Source organism: Palaemon carinicauda, chromosome 1, assembly GCF_036898095.1.
Source record: "Palaemon carinicauda isolate YSFRI2023 chromosome 1, ASM3689809v2, whole genome shotgun sequence".
In the NCBI taxonomy this organism is placed as follows: domain Eukaryota; kingdom Metazoa; phylum Arthropoda; class Malacostraca; order Decapoda; family Palaemonidae; genus Palaemon; species Palaemon carinicauda.
In genome coordinates, this window is record NC_090725.1 from 53110947 (window position 1) to 53130946 (window position 20000).

General features: G+C 35.7%; 1 long non-coding RNA gene across 3 annotated transcripts in view; it reads right to left on the reverse strand.

Moving 5' to 3' along the window:
• The window catches only part of LOC137648201 (uncharacterized), a 378025-nt gene that overhangs the window by 51530 nt on the left and 306495 nt on the right, over window positions 1-20000 (reverse strand). The window contains exon 1 of one of the 3 annotated variants that reach the window (XR_011045595.1): window positions 1-17. This exon is cut by the window's left edge and continues 227 nt beyond it. The exons of 1 other annotated variant lie outside the window; for it this stretch is intronic. This is a non-coding gene — a long non-coding RNA (uncharacterized lncRNA). Of the gene's footprint in view, window positions 18-50; window positions 129-20000 lie in introns of those variants that run through there. One more of the 3 variants, XR_011045593.1, reaches the window with a different exon arrangement.

A 20000-nucleotide genomic window follows, 5' to 3' on the forward strand; every position in this document is an offset into this window, starting at 1 on the left:
GTCTTCACAAACACTCGTAATGATAGTATTAACCCAAAATATATCACTGCCTTTCTTCGAACGACTTCAATGATGTTGACACAGGAAACCTCAAACTAGGAATGGCCAGTCTGGACTCTGGAATTCCAGAATGTTCCAGTAATGCATCCAAACTTCTGTAGTACAACATTTTATTTAGTTTCGCTCCTTTAAAGCTATCTTACTAATTATCACTAAGTTGGTTTGATAAAGAAAATTAAGAATAGGAGTAATAATATTTTACATTTTAATTCCTACGGATTTCTAAAGACTTTGACGCAGTAAAAGGAGTGAAGGAGGAGGGGCAGTTCTTGAGCAATAATAGTGGGTAGTAGGGGGTATTATTATAAAAACTATTGTTGACACTTGAAAAGAAAAATGAAAAATATATATATGGTAATTCAATGGGCAAGTTACTTGCAAGATGAGACTATTGATTAAACATATGAAATTTGTGGACACAGTTCCATTAGAGTATTCCATAATATCTTCAATTATTGAAGGCATTGTTATTCTCAATTCTTCAGAATTTATCAAATAGAAAAAAAAGTTATCATGAAATCATGATTTTATCTGATAATTATAGAAAAATTAAATAAATACAAATCCTTATCATAAAAGAAATGTTAATTTTAATATTTACTGGAATCTAAACAATATATTGACATACAGTGTTTGGTTAAATATCAAGATAGCAAATATAAAATTCAAGCCTCATATAGATGATAGAAGAGTTATAATAATTTATGATGTATCGATAATTAAACAAAATTGAATTTTGAAAATGGTATGGTTTTATTATTCCCCCCCAACACACTAAAAAAGATTTAATTTACCATGATCCTAAAACTACCGGGAAATTTATTTATTTTTTATTTCTACTTTATATATGTATATATATATATATATATATATATATATATATATATACATATATATATGTAGATATATATATATATATATATATATATATATATATATATATATATATATATATATATATATATATATGTATATATATATACAGTATATGTAGATATATATATATATATATATATATATATATATATATATATATATATACATATATATATATATATATATATATATATATATATATATATATATATATCTATATACCTACATATTATATATATATATATATATATATATATATATATATATATATATATATATATATATATTTCCTTGTTTATTGATTTTCTATATTTAAGTATTTCTTTAACTTTATTTTTTGTTGAATGGGCATATTTTTGTCATTTCTGGCTAGGGAAGATTAAACCTTCAGCTGTTGATCTATATTGTTAGAATGGTTGGAAGAGTTTTCTGTATTTTTATAGTCCCTTATATACATTTGTGTGGCCATTCATCCATTTATTTGATATAGTGTTTTCGTCAAAGAGATATGTGTGGGCTACTCCTGTTACCAGAAATTTGTGATATTCCTATATGAGATATTCATGGTCAGTTTCTAATTACCTGAAGATATTTTCAAATGCCGATGTGAACTCTCACCTGAATTCTCTTTTAAACTCACTGTACATTTTGCATATCATACCACACTCTCTCTCTCTCTCTCTCTCTCTCTCTCTCTCTCTCTCTCTCTCTCTCTCTCTCTCTCTCTCTCTAAAACTGTTTGAAATGGTAAGTGTTTTAACATATTGGATTAGATAAGTTGGGCGTCAGGAATGTTTATTTCCTGAACTGTAAAATAATATGAAAATATTTAACATTTTAGGAGTGTTAACAATCCACCCAAGTTTGCTAAAGAAACTTAACTGATATCTATCTATCTATTCAACTATCATTTATATATATATATATATATATATATATATATATATATATATATATATATATATATATATATATATATGTGTGTGTGTGTGTGTGTGTGTGTGTGTGTGTGTGTGTGTAAAAATCACAGAAAACTGATGTTCAGATGCAAAACAACCACAGGGAAAAAGAAAATATGGAATATGAGATCAAGTCCTGACTAGTTTTGTGATATTTCATCACGAAACTAGTCAGGACTTAATTTTATATTTATCATTTTCATTTTCCCTTTGGTTGTTTTGCATATATATATATATATATATATATATATATATATATACTCTATATATATGTATGTATATATATATATATATATATATATATATATATGCATATATATATATATATATATATATATATATATATATATATATATATATGTATATATATATATATATATATATATATATATATATATATATATATATATATATATATATATATATATATACGACACTTGTATAAAACATACTTGTTTGCAATTTTCTTTTCTTTGAAATCAATGCATATACAACAACGAAACCTTTTCCCCAAGCACAATTCTCAAATTAATTCCAAGGGCTATCCCACCCTAGGTCTCAACTTATTGACGATGTCCCCTTTTTCCAGATCATTCTAAACGGAAGTAAACTACCCTATCAGACATCCCTCTTATTCTGGAGAATTCAGTAATCCCGGACTATAACGACATACCATAACGCTTTTCAATTATATGATTCTCTATATATGTACAATTATTGCCCTGGCCTGGTTTACTTATGCTTTGGGGAAAGGAAATGTCTGTTTATTTGTATTCATTTTCGTAGGGTAATAATCCATATTACTCAGATATTTTTGTGTGGTAAGGAATATTACCAAAATAATATTTAATTCTTTGGACATGAATATTACGTAATTTGCAAGACAACATGCATAGAAATTATACGAGAAATTATCAAGCTATTCCCTATACGGTAATATAAACCAAATGATAATGACATTCTAATTAACGAAGTGTAGCACTTGGCCGTTTCACTTGTAGGTTCAGGAAAAGGGAATTAATAATTCCTTCGAGGAGTAGAGAGAAAGTTCAATATTTACGTCAGTCCTGATCAATAACTATTGGAAAGACGGTTCACTCCTATTTGCACAATGGTTTAATCGTGTTTTACAGCGTGGCTTATCAATATTTGTAAGAAGCATCCTTCGTCCTTTATTGATTTTCTTTATCTCTTATATCTTGCTTTTTCCTTTCCACATTACTTATCGTTCACATAAAGCACATAAAAATGGAATAAAAAGAGTATTCATTTAGTTATGTGTCGACATTAAAATTGATCATATTGCTTGAAATAAAATATGCTACCTTTCTTTATTATGTTTACTTCATGTCAATAAGAAGAGAACCTAATGAAGTTCCAAATCAAAGAGGATTAGTGCCTAGTCACTTGAAATTTAATATCATGGAGATGTAATTATTAAAGGATAATAAGACAATTTAATTTATTTCAGTCTTTTTTTTCCTTGAAGCAGCTGCTAAAAGAGGCTAATTTTGTGTAAGCTAATTAGCAAGTGGAAAAAATCTAGAAAATTTTTACTTCATTGTGAGTTTTTCAACGTTACGCCTTTATACTTTTCTTATTTTATCTCGAGGCTAAACGCCATACTTGTGATTTTTGTTTTCTTTTTCTTTTGTTAATCTTATTTTACTTTGTAATTTTTATGCTTTTTCTTTTTTGATGGTGAATTTCCCTAGGTAAAATCCTTAATTGTATTTCATTCAGCTTTTACATTATAGAAAAGTATGAGGTCTATGAATAAGAGAAATTGTGTGTGATTTGACGTCAGAGAAATTTTATTCTTACACGTGAAAAATTAATACGTTTTTATTACATTTTCCTTAATGCAGTAAATTTGTGATTCTGGGTAATCTATACAAAGAAATAACAATAACATGAAATGTTTAATATATGGGGGTAAAATTCCGACAAGAGTGTAAAAATAGTTTGCCGGAAAGTAGTATTTTTTCATTCTTTAATTTTTGTGGCCTCCTAAAATGTTGGCTCCTATGATCCATTATCGTTGTTCCAAATTTTTTTCTTTTTGTTTGAAGGTTTGTAAATTTTCATTACCTTTAACATATAGATATTATCATCAACAGCACAAAACCAATGTTAATGTACGTTAGTTTGTAACGAGATCATGATGACTGTGATATAGAATTCGTTATTATTCATGTTACATCCCCAAAAGACAATAAGACCCTCTAAAACCATGAATTGATTTTTACTAAAGTCATGACTATCTACGTGTTTGAAGCTTTCTAAATCTGTATGCAATTTTCAATTTGGATTTGCTATTATTTCATTGTCATAATCATTATATTCACAGCTTTCTATCGCCGATATGAACATTGATTTTATCTAATTTGTCTGTTTTGATATTAACATATGAAAAAACACAGATGTGTTTACCATAGCTTATTAAATCAAGACTTGAAATTCACGCGTTTATTGTAAAATTGCTAAATATATACACATTGTGTTTTCAATTTAATTAATGTCGACAATTAAGCGAGTAATTTTTTATGTAAAACCTGGTCTCTCTTTTATAGTATTTATAGCTATACTCCCTCTGGTAGTAATCGACAGAAGCAATTTTCTCCAGAGTTTCTCAAAGAATTGGCTCATAATTCACATGATTATACTTAAGCATACCTTTGCCTTATTCTTAACCCGATACTCAACCACAGGTGTTCTTTGGCGAAAGCTTCAAAGAGCTGAGTTATTGCTCTTTTCTACCTTCGAAATTAGTTCTTGGCGTAAAGAATTGGAGAGTATTCGTGATAAAGAAAGTGTTTTACCCAAGTAAAATCATATATATTTTTCATTTTATCTGAGCAAACTTTGGGAATAGGAATTATTCCCAAGGAGTATTCTAGAGAATTCTTCACATAAGCTGAACGTAAGAGTAAATTGTAGTGAGATCTGAATTGAAAGAATATATACAACCTAAGGAAAAAAATACGGATTAATTATTATTTACGTTGAGGAAGAGTGATTTGTGTCCGATAATAAATATTAATGAACAGTGGATATCTTAAGTTTTATATGTTTTTTTTTTCTTTAACATTTTCATTTGTGTGGCCCAACGGTATAAGACTAAAGTTGTTGCCCTCCCTAAGCTAAAGAGAACCTTCCTTTTCGGCATTTGCTACTTGTTGGTTTGTCCTTTACATATATACATATATATGTATAAATATATATATATATATATATATATATATATATATATATATATATATATATATATATATACTATATATATATATATATATATATATATATATATATATATATGTATATATGTATATATATATCTATCTATCTATCTATATATATATATATATATATATATATATATATATATATATATATATATATATATATATATATATATATATATGCGTGTGTGTGTGTGTGTGTGTGTGTTAGTGTGTGTGTGTTTGTATTTGTAATAATATAAGAACTGTTTATAAAGGACTTGCTGCTAAGGAAAATGATGGCAGATACGCTTATATATTTTGTCACATGAAAGGTCTCTGTAATTCATAAAAATTATTTTGAATTAATTTCTTACAAGGGACTAACTACAATCAAGATATATCTCTCAAAAAGTCAAATATTGCACATTTCCTTTTGCTATGAAATATTCAAATAGAGCGTGAGATCATATTTGATAAGTGTCTGTAAAAATGAAATAACCCTTAATATGCATTATATATATATATATATATATATATATATATATATATATATATATATATATATATATATATATATATATATATATATATATATATATATATCCGTACCATGGATATTCATATCGTGGTATTGTTCAAACCCACGAGCATTGTTGCTTAAAATAATCACAATAATGTTCCGTGGAAGAGCCCTAAGGTTTTGTTCCGAAAACGTCTGCAGTTATGTAAAGAAGGATTCAATATAGCGAATGTAAATATAAAATTATCTATCGCCCAGGGAGCTGAGGAAACTACTGTAAATATTGTATGTGTATACAGACATCATGAAGCCTCAATAGACTCGTTTAAATACATTACAAATATGTTTAAAGCTATTCCATTAAGTAATTAAAGGGAACCTCAGTAGTGAGAATGACATAGCCTCGTCAAGCAATCTTATTTTACTCTTAATTCTTTCTGCGTATTTATACTTCGATGTATTTTCTTGAAAATGTAATAGATTTATCCTTGGGGAATCTCCATATGTCCCTTGTTGACCAATTATTTTTTTTTTATTGCTTCAGTTGTTTTTGCATAATGTTGTTCACACACACAAAAAAAAAGAAAAAATAAATAAATAAATAGTTACCATCTACTTGGTATTGCTACTATTTTCATAATAATGTTGCCTACTTGTACTTTGATGTACTATATCCAAAATCTTAGGGATTCATCCTTTGGGCATACTCAACATAACAACCAAGTTTGGTTATAATCGGCCCGGTATATTTTGTGTAAAGGTGCTTATAAACAAATGAATAAAAAACTGCAGGGGTGAATACATACCCATAAAAAATTCTTATATTTTGACGAAGGTAATAAATCTATATTCCTATTTGGTGATATGAACAACGAGATATTGTATCCACATATAGTTTGTGAAGATTATTATATTTTTAGGGTTAGCACAAGTACTAGTCAAATAACGCGCATCGCACCCAATTCAGAAACGCTCTTGGATGTCCTCATAACAAATCAAACTGATATAAATAATAGAATTAGATTTTTTACCATATTTTATTGCTATTCATCTATTTAAATCTACCATGATGGATGTTGGAAAACCGAAAAAAACAACAACAACCGGAGTGTAAAACTTCCAAAGAGCTAATTATAGTCTGAATAGTCTTGATAATCCTTTATTGGACTAAAATTATCATTCTAAACGTCATGTTAGTGACTGAGGACGTAAACACCCAATCTAAAATTCTTACAGATTTTATGAATGAACGTATGTATATACGTATTTGCTCTATTGTTGAAAATAGTACCTGTCAACCAACTCTTTGAAATTAAAATTCCCACGAGAGAAAGAGAAGAAAGGGGAAAACTTATAAAAAGAAAATTGCCAAATACAGCCTTTCAAGCAGAGTTAAAATATAAAAAGTTAACTGTTAGCTCCGCCATACCCGTACGTAGAGCTAAGCCTTGAAATTTTAAAGAACGAATGCTAATTGTGGAAATACTCAAGAGAAAAATTAAAAATTACACCAGTTAGTACTAAATAAAAACAGAATATAAAACGTTCATAGTGAGGTTTATGAACAATACAAAGAATTGATTAATTTTCGCTATAATGTTGGAAGGACGCCCTATGAGAATGTAAAATCTCTCTTTTTATCCTCGGCCAATAATTGTTGAAAATCTCATGATTACTTTTTGTTTTGAGCAATTGGTCGACGATAACGCCATAGGAGGAGACCCATTTGCATCCCGTTTCATACGACAGTCAGGTGACAACATAATTTTATATACCCGTCGCTAAAAATACTCTGTACTCAAACGTATACTATTTTTGTTATTGCTACCTAAGCTATAACACTAGTTTAAAAAGCAGGATGCTCTAAGGCTAAGGACTCCAACAGGAAAAATAGCCAAGGTAGGAAAGGGAATAAGTCAATAAATGAGCTACAAGAGAGGTAATGGGAAATTAAAATAAAATATTTTAAGAACTGTATCAATATTAAGAATAAACCTTTCATATATAAACTATAAAAAACTTAAAAAAAAGGAAGAGAACTACAATAGAATAGTGTGCCCGACTGTATCCTCAAGTAAGACAACTCTACTCCAAGGTAGTGAAAGACCATGGTACACAGGCTATGGCACTACATGAGACTAGAGAACAATGGTTTGATTTTGGAGTGTCATCTGTGATCTCGCTAATTTTTCAAGTCCTTAGGCAAAAATGATGCTAGGTATTTTTGACTGATGTCTCTAGTCCATTTTTATTCCTAAACTTCTAGAGACGATAATTGCAAATCAACTAACTGAGTTCTTGGAAAATCATGATTTGATATCTAAGTGTTACGTAGTTTCATATCAAACCTCTTGATAGAAACATTTCACTTACAAGTGACAGAAAATATACAACATCATATATCATTATCATCTCCTCCCACGCCTATTGACGCAAATGGCCTCTATTTTGAGCTTTTAAATCAATACTTTGCCATTCATCCTACTTCACAGTCCTCAGTAATGTTGGGCTGAGTCTTCCAACTCTTCTAGTGCCTTGTGGAGCCCATTTGAAAGTTTGGTGAACTAATCTCTCTTAAGAAGTGCGAAGAGTATGCCCAAACCATCTCCATCTGCCCCTCTCCATGATTTAATTTCTAATCCTGTCCTGCCATTTAGCTCTTAATATTCTTCTGAGGACTTTGTTCTCAAATCTACAAAATCTGTTGGATATTGTTTCATTATCATACCCCGACTGATGTCCATACAGTAACACCGATCATATATGATAATGAAATATTCTTGGTAGTCTTGTATGATTTCCCTAGGCCTAGAGCATTTGATAGTTTATTCATAGTACTTGACCTAGCGAGTTACTAAGTGATTGTATCAATACATTTTGATATCCGGATTATTTGGAAAATCAAATGAGTCGTTAAAAATAGTGAATGATGTTTCACCTCCGAAGGAAGTGTCATTTGCGGTTTAAAGTTTTAAAGGCCACCTATGAATGGCAGATGCAAGGGACAGTGACAATGCCCTACCAAGCAGGGCAAGGACCTACCGACTGACCATATATATACATATGATCAGTGACCAAGCCCCCTCTCCATCGAAGGTAGGACCAATGAGGGCCAAGCAATGCCTATTCATGATTCAGCAGATAGACCTATAGGCTTCCCCAAACCCCAATCCTTAGCTCACAAGGATGGTGAGGTTGCAGCTACGAAAGGAACTAATGTGGAGAATTTTTTGATGGTTACGTTCTGAGTGGGAACTTAGTCCGGGAAAGTCTCCTTATAACAGTTACACAAAGTTCAACAGGGGAGGATAGGAGCACTTACTCTCGGGGCACAAACACCCTGCTAATACTTTACTGTCACAATTCACTAACCAACACTCTTTAAATACAAAAGGGGGAAATTTTACTGTCCAGAGGCCGAAGCACTCCACACGTAGGATTAACAATAATTTATGGCCTACTCTAGCTTTGTCAGGTCTATAGTCATCTCATTCTCAGGCTCTGTTCCGGCTCCGTCCCAGCTACCCCAATGAAATGCTGGACAGTTATTTTACGTTAATGTAAGGAAGACAAAATCCAAAATGGGAGCAGTGATGTAAAGTAGTTAAAAAGTTTAAAGATAAGGATCTTTACCTTCGAAGCAAATATATTAATGCAAAGTACCTCGCTGTTACCACCTATAGACTTACTCTTTAAATATGGGGTACTTTGTCCCGTGATCAACTATTCATTTCACACATTAAAATAAACGAGGGAGCAAAAATACTAAGGAGGTTTAATTAACCTAATATTGATTTATTCACAAGTTGACATTAAAACAAAACAGACATCTTAACAACACAAAAAATGGTATCAAAAGAGATGCAATTAAAATAATGAAAATGATGGGTTAGACACGTGGTCTTCAACAATCAAAAATCAAATGGGGTCTGGCACGTGGCCCACGTGACCCCGAGACTATGCTAGTCTCCAAGCAAGAAATAATAATGGAAAAATATTTACACACAATCCCACCGCACACAGTCCGAATATTGTAATTAGCCAGGTTCCCTATAAAGTTAAAATTAGTCTAAGCTAATAAAAAATGGGGGAAAACTAAATGGCCATTGATGTAGTACCTGCACTCCTTTAAAGATAGTCCTATGCCCGTGGTGGCTGTTGACCTGGTTGTCGCACTAATTTCTTGCCTGGCTCACCCCAAGAATTCTCACTGTAGCTGTAACTAGGTACATCAGGGTCCTCTTCTTCTCAATCTCTCCGACCGGCAGCAACCTTTTGTGAGTCGAGTTTTGGGAGAGAGAGTGTGGGGGTGGGGGGTGAGCCAGAAGTGCTCGGGTTCAATGACCAGGCAGGTCAGCAGGCTAGGGCAGCTTGTAGTAGAATGGGCCGACACAGAGGTCGAGGAGATCACCTGGCTTCACCTTGCCAAACAAGTGACGGTCATGATGCGCACGGTAATCCATTGGGGTTGCCATATCGGGACTTAAGGACAGGGCAATATATTGTTGAAAGGAGTGCAGAGGAGGCAGGATTTTGTACTAAATACTCAGATAAATCTTGCTGTTCTGAGGGAGGTTATATATACAATAATCCTACCTATTCTGGCTTGCTAAAAATTAATATTTAAAATGATTAATTAGCAATGGACTGGTACGATGGGCATACATCTTAAAATTAACAAACCTTAATTGGTATTGAGAAATATAAGATGCATTAATTCAGCAGTATTGGAATTTATATAAAATGTGCAATTTAGGAATTTAATCTCGACCCATGTAGTTTAAGGAAAGAACCAACATACGCCGGGGTTACAACTAAGGCCCTCTATCGTGCGTATCTACGCTGTGACGTCACGAGCATGGCGTGCGCCACTGTCAACAAGTTTAGATTAGTCCTCCCTATGTTTCGTTAAAGAAAACTAGATGTAGGAGAGAATGTTTAAGGGGTAGCTATAGTATTAGTAGAAGAGCTAAAAATACGATTGAAAGAAGAAGAGTGAAGAAAATTCTTCACACCCTGGGGATAAAGGGGAGAAAAAAGGGAGAGGGGTTAGTTCCGGCAAATGTGATTCAACTACTTGTTAGTATGAGCGAGATAAGCTTACTGGCTGAATGATGAGTGAAGTTGTTCTTCACATCATCGTCCGTTTAAAGTTAACAAAACGCCTTTAACGTTAATTGAAATCAATCGAATCAAAAGTTATGCTTTCACGTGAATTTGGGGAATATTGAACCACGCAGGCAATGCTTCACGGAAGCGTTAAGATAAGTAAATGATCAGTGTTAACTTTAAACGTACGATGCAATAATAACAGAACGATTAAAAGTACTCAGTTCTTCCCACCCTAGGGGTACGGATAGAGCAAACAAAACGTAAACCAATATCGGTCGAGTTCAGCAACAAGTCAGGCCAAATGACAAATTAAAAATTATGGGGGTGAATCCCAATCCCGGTCTGACACCCAACGTTTTACATGAAATGTCTTTACATATAAAATGACTGGCGTGATGAAAAGTTGGTATTCATTGCCTGACAAAAGGAGAAAAGTTAATTCCTTCTCGGCGTTACAAAGTAAAAGGTTATTTGACACTAGCCTGAATAATAAAATGAGACAAACTAGGTCCCTGGGGACATCGTATCTCTGACAACTAAGGTCTTGGATGTCATCTTCAAGGGAAACGTTTAAGATGGGAACATTAAAAACAAACCTTAATTTCAGCACGAGCTGAAGGATGTCAGGGGGATTATAGCAACATGACAAGTTGTCAAGGCAAAAATTGAATTTACGCTTTGAGGTTAAAGCAAGGGATTGACCTGGAAAATGCTGCTGTACGACTTGGCAATAATAATAAATGCTTACAGTTGCGCCATATAAAAGTGAATGAAAATAATGAATGGCGTTCAATGTACCGTTATCCTTAAGCAAAGTTATTTGTAAACAGGCTCTAAGCTCCGGTGCTAGGTCTACCTTTGTGACCTTCACTAAATCCGCCGTCAGTGCAAAAGGTCCCTTTCTGACTGCTAAAGTCCTAAGGTTGCGTTCACGCGGCTCGTTCTGAGAGCGGGTTTCAGATTTTGACGTGGATGTATTAGCATCAACACGGATTGGAGCGGAAGTTACGGGCTTAAGAATAGGACAGTCAGGCAAAGCGAGCACTGGTCCATGGGATGGTACGGTTTTAGTTATTGAATTTACCGGTACAGGCCTCTGCTGGCCATCACGCACACGGTTAAGTTGGGTGGTATTTGCGCTACCACTTGGGGGGTCCATGACAAGACTGTGATTGGTATTTCTTCCGGGACGGACTGTCACCGGCGGCAAAGACAAAGGGGGTTGAGGGTGATCAAACGCGGGTGGCTTAAGGTTCGGAGATGAGGACGGAGCACGTGGGACTGACACAAACTCACTAATCGTATGCCGTGTTGGCAACATAGTACTGGAATGTGACGATTGGGGAGTTGATACAAAATTATGAACATTGTGCTTTACTGCCAAGACGTTAGAAGTAACAGTTAAGGGACGTGTCACTGAAGGTGTCGCCTTCGTTGAAGAGGAACACGATTGATTAGGATTAATTATTAAATTGGGATGAGCCATGAGGCTGTTGAATGCAATTTCAACTTTACTCGAACAGGCAGCAAGCACTGGATAATTTAATTTGACAATAGGATGGCCGTAATGACGTCTCCAAAAATTCTTGTAATTAAAAAGTTCATCTCTTACTTTACCAACAAGGGTTTTAAAATGATTTACGGCTTCTGAACCCATGCTGGGAAAATCTACAGAAGCAAGAGCATGAAGTGCTAGGTCTGCGTCCTCACACACAAAGGTGAACGTCAACTCCTGTTCCTTAAGCCTAGCGTTAATCTCCTCGGGGCTAAGCGTTTCCGCCTTAGGCGGTGAAGGGTTGTTTACGTTAAACATGAAGTCCGCCATCTTGGAATGACCACGTTGGATGAACGGATTCGTAAAACAAAACAAGGGATAAATCTGAATTTTAAAGGAATGTAAAAATGAAACTTTACAAATTTACAAGGTTGTCAATTAAATATTTAAATTTACTCATGATGGGAGGAAAAAGGTAAATGGACAAAAACCCATATAAATCATGAAATTACTTTAAAATTCAAAGTGACCGGGTCCAACAAAGCAGACGATGCCCAGGTCACGTGACTTTAGACTTTACTAAACAGAAATATTTACGCACGTGGCGATAATGACTAATTAAGCTATTTATGAGAGGCAAAACATATGAGAAAGCGCTAGGGCTTATAAATGCAAAGATTTAGGTTAAAAGTTAAAATAACAGGTCGAGGCTGACACTGTTGTGACGATTTCACAATTACGGGCGCACTAAGGCAGCCACTGATCTATTCAAAATGTAAATAGGCGCACAAGGCAACGACTTTAAAGTGCACTCTCGTGGAGGCTAAACAAATATAAAATTTCCCTCACGCGGAGGTAAAATAAAAATATCCTCGCTAAAGGACAAAAACAATATCTCCTCGCTAAAGGAAATTAAATGAACTACACGCAGTAATTTACTCACGGTAGCAAACAATTACGCACCCTTAGTTTGGGTTGTAAACAAGATCCGCCATCTCGGAACAAACACGTGGAATGAAACGGACTTGGTGTTATTAAGTTTCTACGTTACTCGTAAGAAGACTTAAAATTATGTTGCGCCAATTCGCTCTTTAGGACAAGGACATGTGCTAGGTATACAGGGAATGTTAGTTAGATAAGTTAAGGTTGGTTAGGGAAGGTAAACGACACAAAGGAAGGTAGACCAAGGTACAAAATGTTACAAATTAGATGCTTAGCTAGCAAAATTAGTTGACAGGACGAGTACACCGGCGCTCTAGCTGAGCAGTAAACACGGGCGTCTGAACAACAAAAACCTCAGTTCAAGTAGCTTAGAACTTTCTGGTATAAGTGGATTCCGCCACACGTGGGTGAACGGATCCGAGATAAAGTGAAGTTCCTACGACAAATTCTAGTCTTTCTGTAGAGAACATTCAAGCAACAAATTAACCTGGTTACGTAGCTCTTTCCTTAAACACGTGGTCGATACAAAAAGATCATGTTGATTACAAATTTCTCTTCCCAATTAAAGTCTGGGCATTACACATTCGACAAACTGGCTGTGTGCGTGTGGGTAAGTGATATAGCGAGTTACTATATGCTTAATCAAGCTGATTAATTACGTTAATGCTTCACAAGTCAAAGGTAAAAGATCCGGTTCGAAGGACCACTCGTGTGGAGAATTTTTTGATGGTTACGTTCTGAGTGGGAACTTAGTCCGGGAAAGTCTCCTTATAACAGTTACACAAAGTTCAACAGGGGAGGATAGGAGCACTTACTCTCGGGGCACAAACACCCTGCTAATACTTTACTGTCACAATTCACTAACCAACACTCTTTAAATACAAAAGGGGGAAATTTTACTGTCCAGAGGCCGAAGCACTCCACACGTAGGATTAACAATAATTTATGGCCTACTCTAGCTTTGTCAGGTCTATAGTCATCTCATTCTCAGGCTCTGTTCCGGCTCCGTCCCAGCTACCCCAATGAAATGCTGGACAGTTATTTTACGTTAATGTAAGGAAGACAAAATCCAAAATGGGAGCAGTGATGTAAAGTAGTTAAAAAGTTTAAAGATAAGGATCTTTACCTTCGAAGCAAATATATTAATGCAAAGTACCTCGCTGTTACCACCTATAGACTTACTCTTTAAATATGGGGTACTTTGTCCCGTGATCAACTATTCATTTCACACATTAAAATAAACGAGGGAGCAAAAATACTAAGGAGGTTTAATTAACCTAATATTGATTTATTCACAAGTTGACATTAAAACAAAACAGACATCTTAACAACACAAAAAATGGTATCAAAAGAGATGCAATTAAAATAATGAAAATGATGGGTTAGACACGTGGTCTTCAACAATCAAAAATCAAATGGGGTCTGGCACGTGGCCCACGTGACCCCGAGACTATGCTAGTCTCCAAGCAAGAAATAATAATGGAAAAATATTTACACACAATCCCACCGCACACAGTCCGAATATTGTAATTAGCCAGGTTCCCTATAAAGTTAAAATTAGTCTAAGCTAATAAAAAATGGGGGAAAACTAAATGGCCATTGATGTAGTACCTGCACTCCTTTAAAGATAGTCCTATGCCCGTGGTGGCTGTTGACCTGGTTGTCACACTAATTTCTTGCCTGGCTCACCCCAAGAATTCTCACTGTAGCTGTAACTAGGTACATCAGGGTCCTCTTCTTCTCAATCTCTCCGACCGGCAGCAACCTTTTGTGAGTCGAGTTTTGGGAGAGAGAGTGTGGGGGGGGGGGGTGAGCCAGAAGTGCTCGGGTTCAATGACCAGGCAGGTCAGCAGGCTAGGGCAGCTTGTAGTAGAATGGGCCGACAAAGAGGTCGAGGAGATCACCTGGCTTCACCTTGCCAAACAAGTGACGGTCATGATGCGCACGGTAATCCATTGGGGTTGCCATATCGGGACTTAAGGACAGGGCAATATATTGTTGAAAGGAGTGCAGAGGAGGCAGGATTTTGTACTAAATACTCAGATAAATCTTGCTGTTCTGAGGGAGGTTATATATACAATAATCCTACCTATTCTGGCTTGCTAAAAATTAATATTTAAAATGATTAATTAGCAATGGACTGGTACGATGGGCATACATCTTAAAATTAACAAACCTTAATTGGTATTGAGAAATATAAGATGCATTAATTCAGCAGTATTGGAATTTATATAAAATGTGCAATTTAGGAATTTAATCTCGACCCATGTAGTTTAAGGAAAGAACCAACATACGCCGGGGTTACAACTAAGGCCCTCTATCGTGCGTATCTACGCTGTGACGTCACGAGCATGGCGTGCGCCACTGTCAACAAGTTTAGATTAGTCCTCCCTATGTTTCGTTAAAGAAAACTAGATGTAGGAGAGAATGTTTAAGGGGTAGCTATAGTATTAGTAGAAGAGCTAAAAATACGATTGAAAGAAGAAGAGTGAAGAAAATTCTTCACACCCTGGGGATAAAGGGGAGAAAAAAGGGAGAGGGGTTAGTTCCGGCAAATGTGATTCAACTACTTGTTAGTATGAGCGAGATAAGCTTACTGGCTGAATGATGAGTGAAGTTGTTCTTCACATCATCGTCCGTTTAAAGTTAACAAAACGCCTTTAACGTTAATTGAAATCAATCGAATCAAAAGTTATGCTTTCACGTGAATTTGGGGAATATTGAACCACGCAGGCAATGCTTCACGGAAGCGTTAAGATAAGTAAATGATCAGTGTTAACTTTAAACGTACGATGCAATAATAACAGAACGATTAAAAGTACTCAGTTCTTCCCACCCTAGGGGTACGGATAGAGCAAACAAAACGTAAACCAATATCGGTCGAGTTCAGCAACAAGTCAGGCCAAATGACAAATTAAAAATTATGGGGGTGAATCCCAATCCCGGTCTGACACCCAACGTTTTACATGAAATGTCTTTACATATAAAATGACTGGCGTGATGAAAAGTTGGTATTCATTGCCTGACAAAAGGAGAAAAGTTAATTCCTTCTCGGCGTTACAAAGTAAAAGGTTATTTGACACTAGCCTGAATAATAAAATGAGACAAACTAGGTCCCTGGGGACATCGTATCTCTGACAACTAAGGTCTTGGATGTCATCTTCAAGGGAAACGTTTAAGATGGGAACATTAAAAACAAACCTTAATTTCAGCACGAGCTGAAGGATGTCAGGGGGATTATAGCAACATGACAAGTTGTCAAGGCAAAAATTGAATTTACGCTTTGAGGTTAAAGCAAGGGATTGACCTGGAAAATGCTGCTGTACGACTTGGCAATAATAATAAATGCTTACAGTTGCGCCATATAAAAGTGAATGAAAATAATGAATGGCGTTCAATGTACCGTTATCCTTAAGCAAAGTTATTTGTAAACAGGCTCTAAGCTCCGGTGCTAGGTCTACCTTTGTGACCTTCACTAAATCCGCCGTCAGTGCAAAAGATCCCTTTCTGACTGCTAAAGTCCTAAGGTTGCGTTCACGCGGCTCGTTCTGAGAGCGGGTTTCAGATTTTGACGTGGATGTATTAGCATCAACACGGATTGGAGCGGAAGTTACGGGCTTAAGAATAGGACAGTCAGGCAAAGCGAGCACTGGTCCATGGGATGGTACGGTTTTAGTTATTGAATTTACCGGTACAGGCCTCTGCTGGCCATCACGCACACGGTTAAGTTGGGTGGTATTTGCGCTACCACTTGGGGGGTCCATGACAAGACTGTGATTGGTATTTCCTCCGGGACGGACTGTCACCGGCGGCAAAGACAAAGGGGGTTGAGGGTGATCAAACGCGGGTGGCTTAAGGTTCGGAGATGAGGACGGAGCACGTGGGACTGACACAAACTCACTAATCGTATGCCGTGTTGGCAACATAGTACTGGAATGTGACGATTGGGGAGTTGATACAAAATTATGAACATTGTGCTTTACTGCCAAGACGTTAGAAGTAACAGTTAAGGGACGTGTCACTGAAGGTGTCGCCTTCGTTGAAGAGGAACACGATTGATTAGGATTAATTATTAAATTGGGATGAGCCATGAGGCTGTTGAATGCAATTTCAACTTTACTCGAACAGGCAGCAAGCACTGGATAATTTAATTTGACAATAGGATGGCCGTAATGACGTCTCCAAAAATTCTTGTAATTAAAAAGTTCATCTCTTACTTTACCAACAAGGGTTTTAAAATGATTTACGGCTTCTGAACCCATGCTGGGAAAATCTACAGAAGCAAGAGCATGAAGTGCTAGGTCTGCGTCCTCACACACAAAGGTGAACGTCAACTCCTGTTCCTTAAGCCTAGCGTTAATCTCCTCGGGGCTAAGCGTTTCCGCCTTAGGCGGTGAAGGGTTGTTTACGTTAAACATGAAGTCCGCCATCTTGGAATGACCACGTTGGATGAACGGATTCGTAAAACAAAACAAGGGATAAATCTGAATTTTAAAGGAATGTAAAAATGAAACTTTACAAATTTACAAGGTTGTCAATTAAATATTTAAATTTACTCATGATGGGAGGAAAAAGGTAAATGGACAAAAACCCATATAAATCATGAAATTACTTTAAAATTCAAAGTGACCGGGTCCAACAAAGCAGACGATGCCCAGGTCACGTGACTTTAGACTTTACTAAACAGAAATATTTACGCACGTGGCGATAATGACTAATTAAGCTATTTATGAGAGGCAAAACATATGAGAAAGCGCTAGGGCTTATAAATGCAAAGATTTAGGTTAAAAGTTAAAATAACAGGTCGAGGCTGACACTGTTGTGACGATTTCACAATTACGGGCGCACTAAGGCAGCCACTGATCTATTCAAAATGTAAATAGGCGCACAAGGCAACGACTTTAAAGTGCACTCTCGTGGAGGCTAAACAAATATAAAATTTCCCTCACGCGGAGGTAAAATAAAAATATCCTCGCTAAAGGACAAAAACAATATCTCCTCGCTAAAGGAAATTAAATGAACTACACGCAGTAATTTACTCACGGTAGCAAACAATTACGCACCCTTAGTTTGGGTTGTAAACAAGATCCGCCATCTCGGAACAAACACGTGGAATGAAACGGACTTGGTGTTATTAAGTTTCTACGTTACTCGTAAGAAGACTTAAAATTATGTTGCGCCAATTCGCTCTTTAGGACAAGGACATGTGCTAGGTATACAGGGAATGTTAGTTAGATAAGTTAAGGTTGGTTAGGGAAGGTAAACGACACAAAGGAAGGTAGACCAAGGTACAAAATGTTACAAATTAGATGCTTAGCTAGCAAAATTAGTTGACAGGACGAGTACACCGGCGCTCTAGCTGAGCAGTAAACACGGGCGTCTGAACAACAAAAACCTCAGTTCAAGTAGCTTAGAACTTTCTGGTATAAGTGGATTCCGCCACACGTGGGTGAACGGATCCGAGATAAAGTGAAGTTCCTACGACAAATTCTAGTCTTTCTGTAGAGAACATTCAAGCAACAAATTAACCTGGTTACGTAGCTCTTTCCTTAAACACGTGGTCGATACAAAAAGATCATGTTGATTACAAATTTCTCTTCCCAATTAAAGTCTGGGCATTACACATTCGACAAACTGGCTGTGTGCGTGTGGGTAAGTGATATAGCGAGTTACTATATGCTTAATCAAGCTGATTAATTACGTTAATGCTTCACAAGTCAAAGGTAAAAGATCCGGTTTGAAGGACCACTCGTGTGGAGAATTTTTTGATGGTTACGTTCTGAGTGGGAACTTAGTCCGGGAAAGTCTCCTTATAACAGTTACACAAAGTTCAACAGGGGAGGATAGGAGCACTTACTCTCGGGGCACAAACACCCTGCTAATACTTTACTGTCACAATTCACTAACCAACACTCTTTAAATACAAAAGGGGGAAATTTTACTGTCCAGAGGCCGAAGCACTCCACACGTAGGATTAACAATAATTTATGGCCTACTCTAGCTTTGTCAGGTCTATAGTCATCTCATTCTCAGGCTCTGTTCCGGCTCCGTCCCAGCTACCCCAATGAAATGCTGGACAGTTATTTTACGTTAATGTAAGGAAGACAAAATCCAAAATGGGAGCAGTGATGTAAAGTAGTTAAAAAGTTTAAAGATAAGGATCTTTACCTTCGAAGCAAATATATTAATGCAAAGTACCTCGCTGTTACCACCTATAGACTTACTCTTTAAATATGGGGTACTTTGTCCCGTGATCAACTATTCATTTCACACATTAAAATAAACGAGGGAGCAAAAATACTAAGGAGGTTTAATTAACCTAATATTGATTTATTCACAAGTTGACATTAAAACAAAACAGACATCTTAACAACACAAAAAATGGTATCAAAAGAGATGCAATTAAAATAATGAAAATGATGGGTTAGACACGTGGTCTTCAACAATCAAAAATCAAATGGGGTCTGGCACGTGGCCCACGTGACCCCGAGACTATGCTAGTCTCCAAGCAAGAAATAATAATGGAAAAATATTTACACACAATCCCACCGCACACAGTCCGAATATTGTAATTAGCCAGGTTCCCTATAAAGTTAAAATTAGTCTAAGCTAATAAAAAATGGGGGAAAACTAAATGGCCATTGATGTAGTACCTGCACTCCTTTAAAGATAGTCCTATGCCCGTGGTGGCTGTTGACCTGGTTGTCGCACTAATTTCTTGCCTGGCTCACCCCAAGAATTCTCACTGTAGCTGTAACTAGGTACATCAGGGTCCTCTTCTTCTCAATCTCTCCGACCGGCAGCAACCTTTT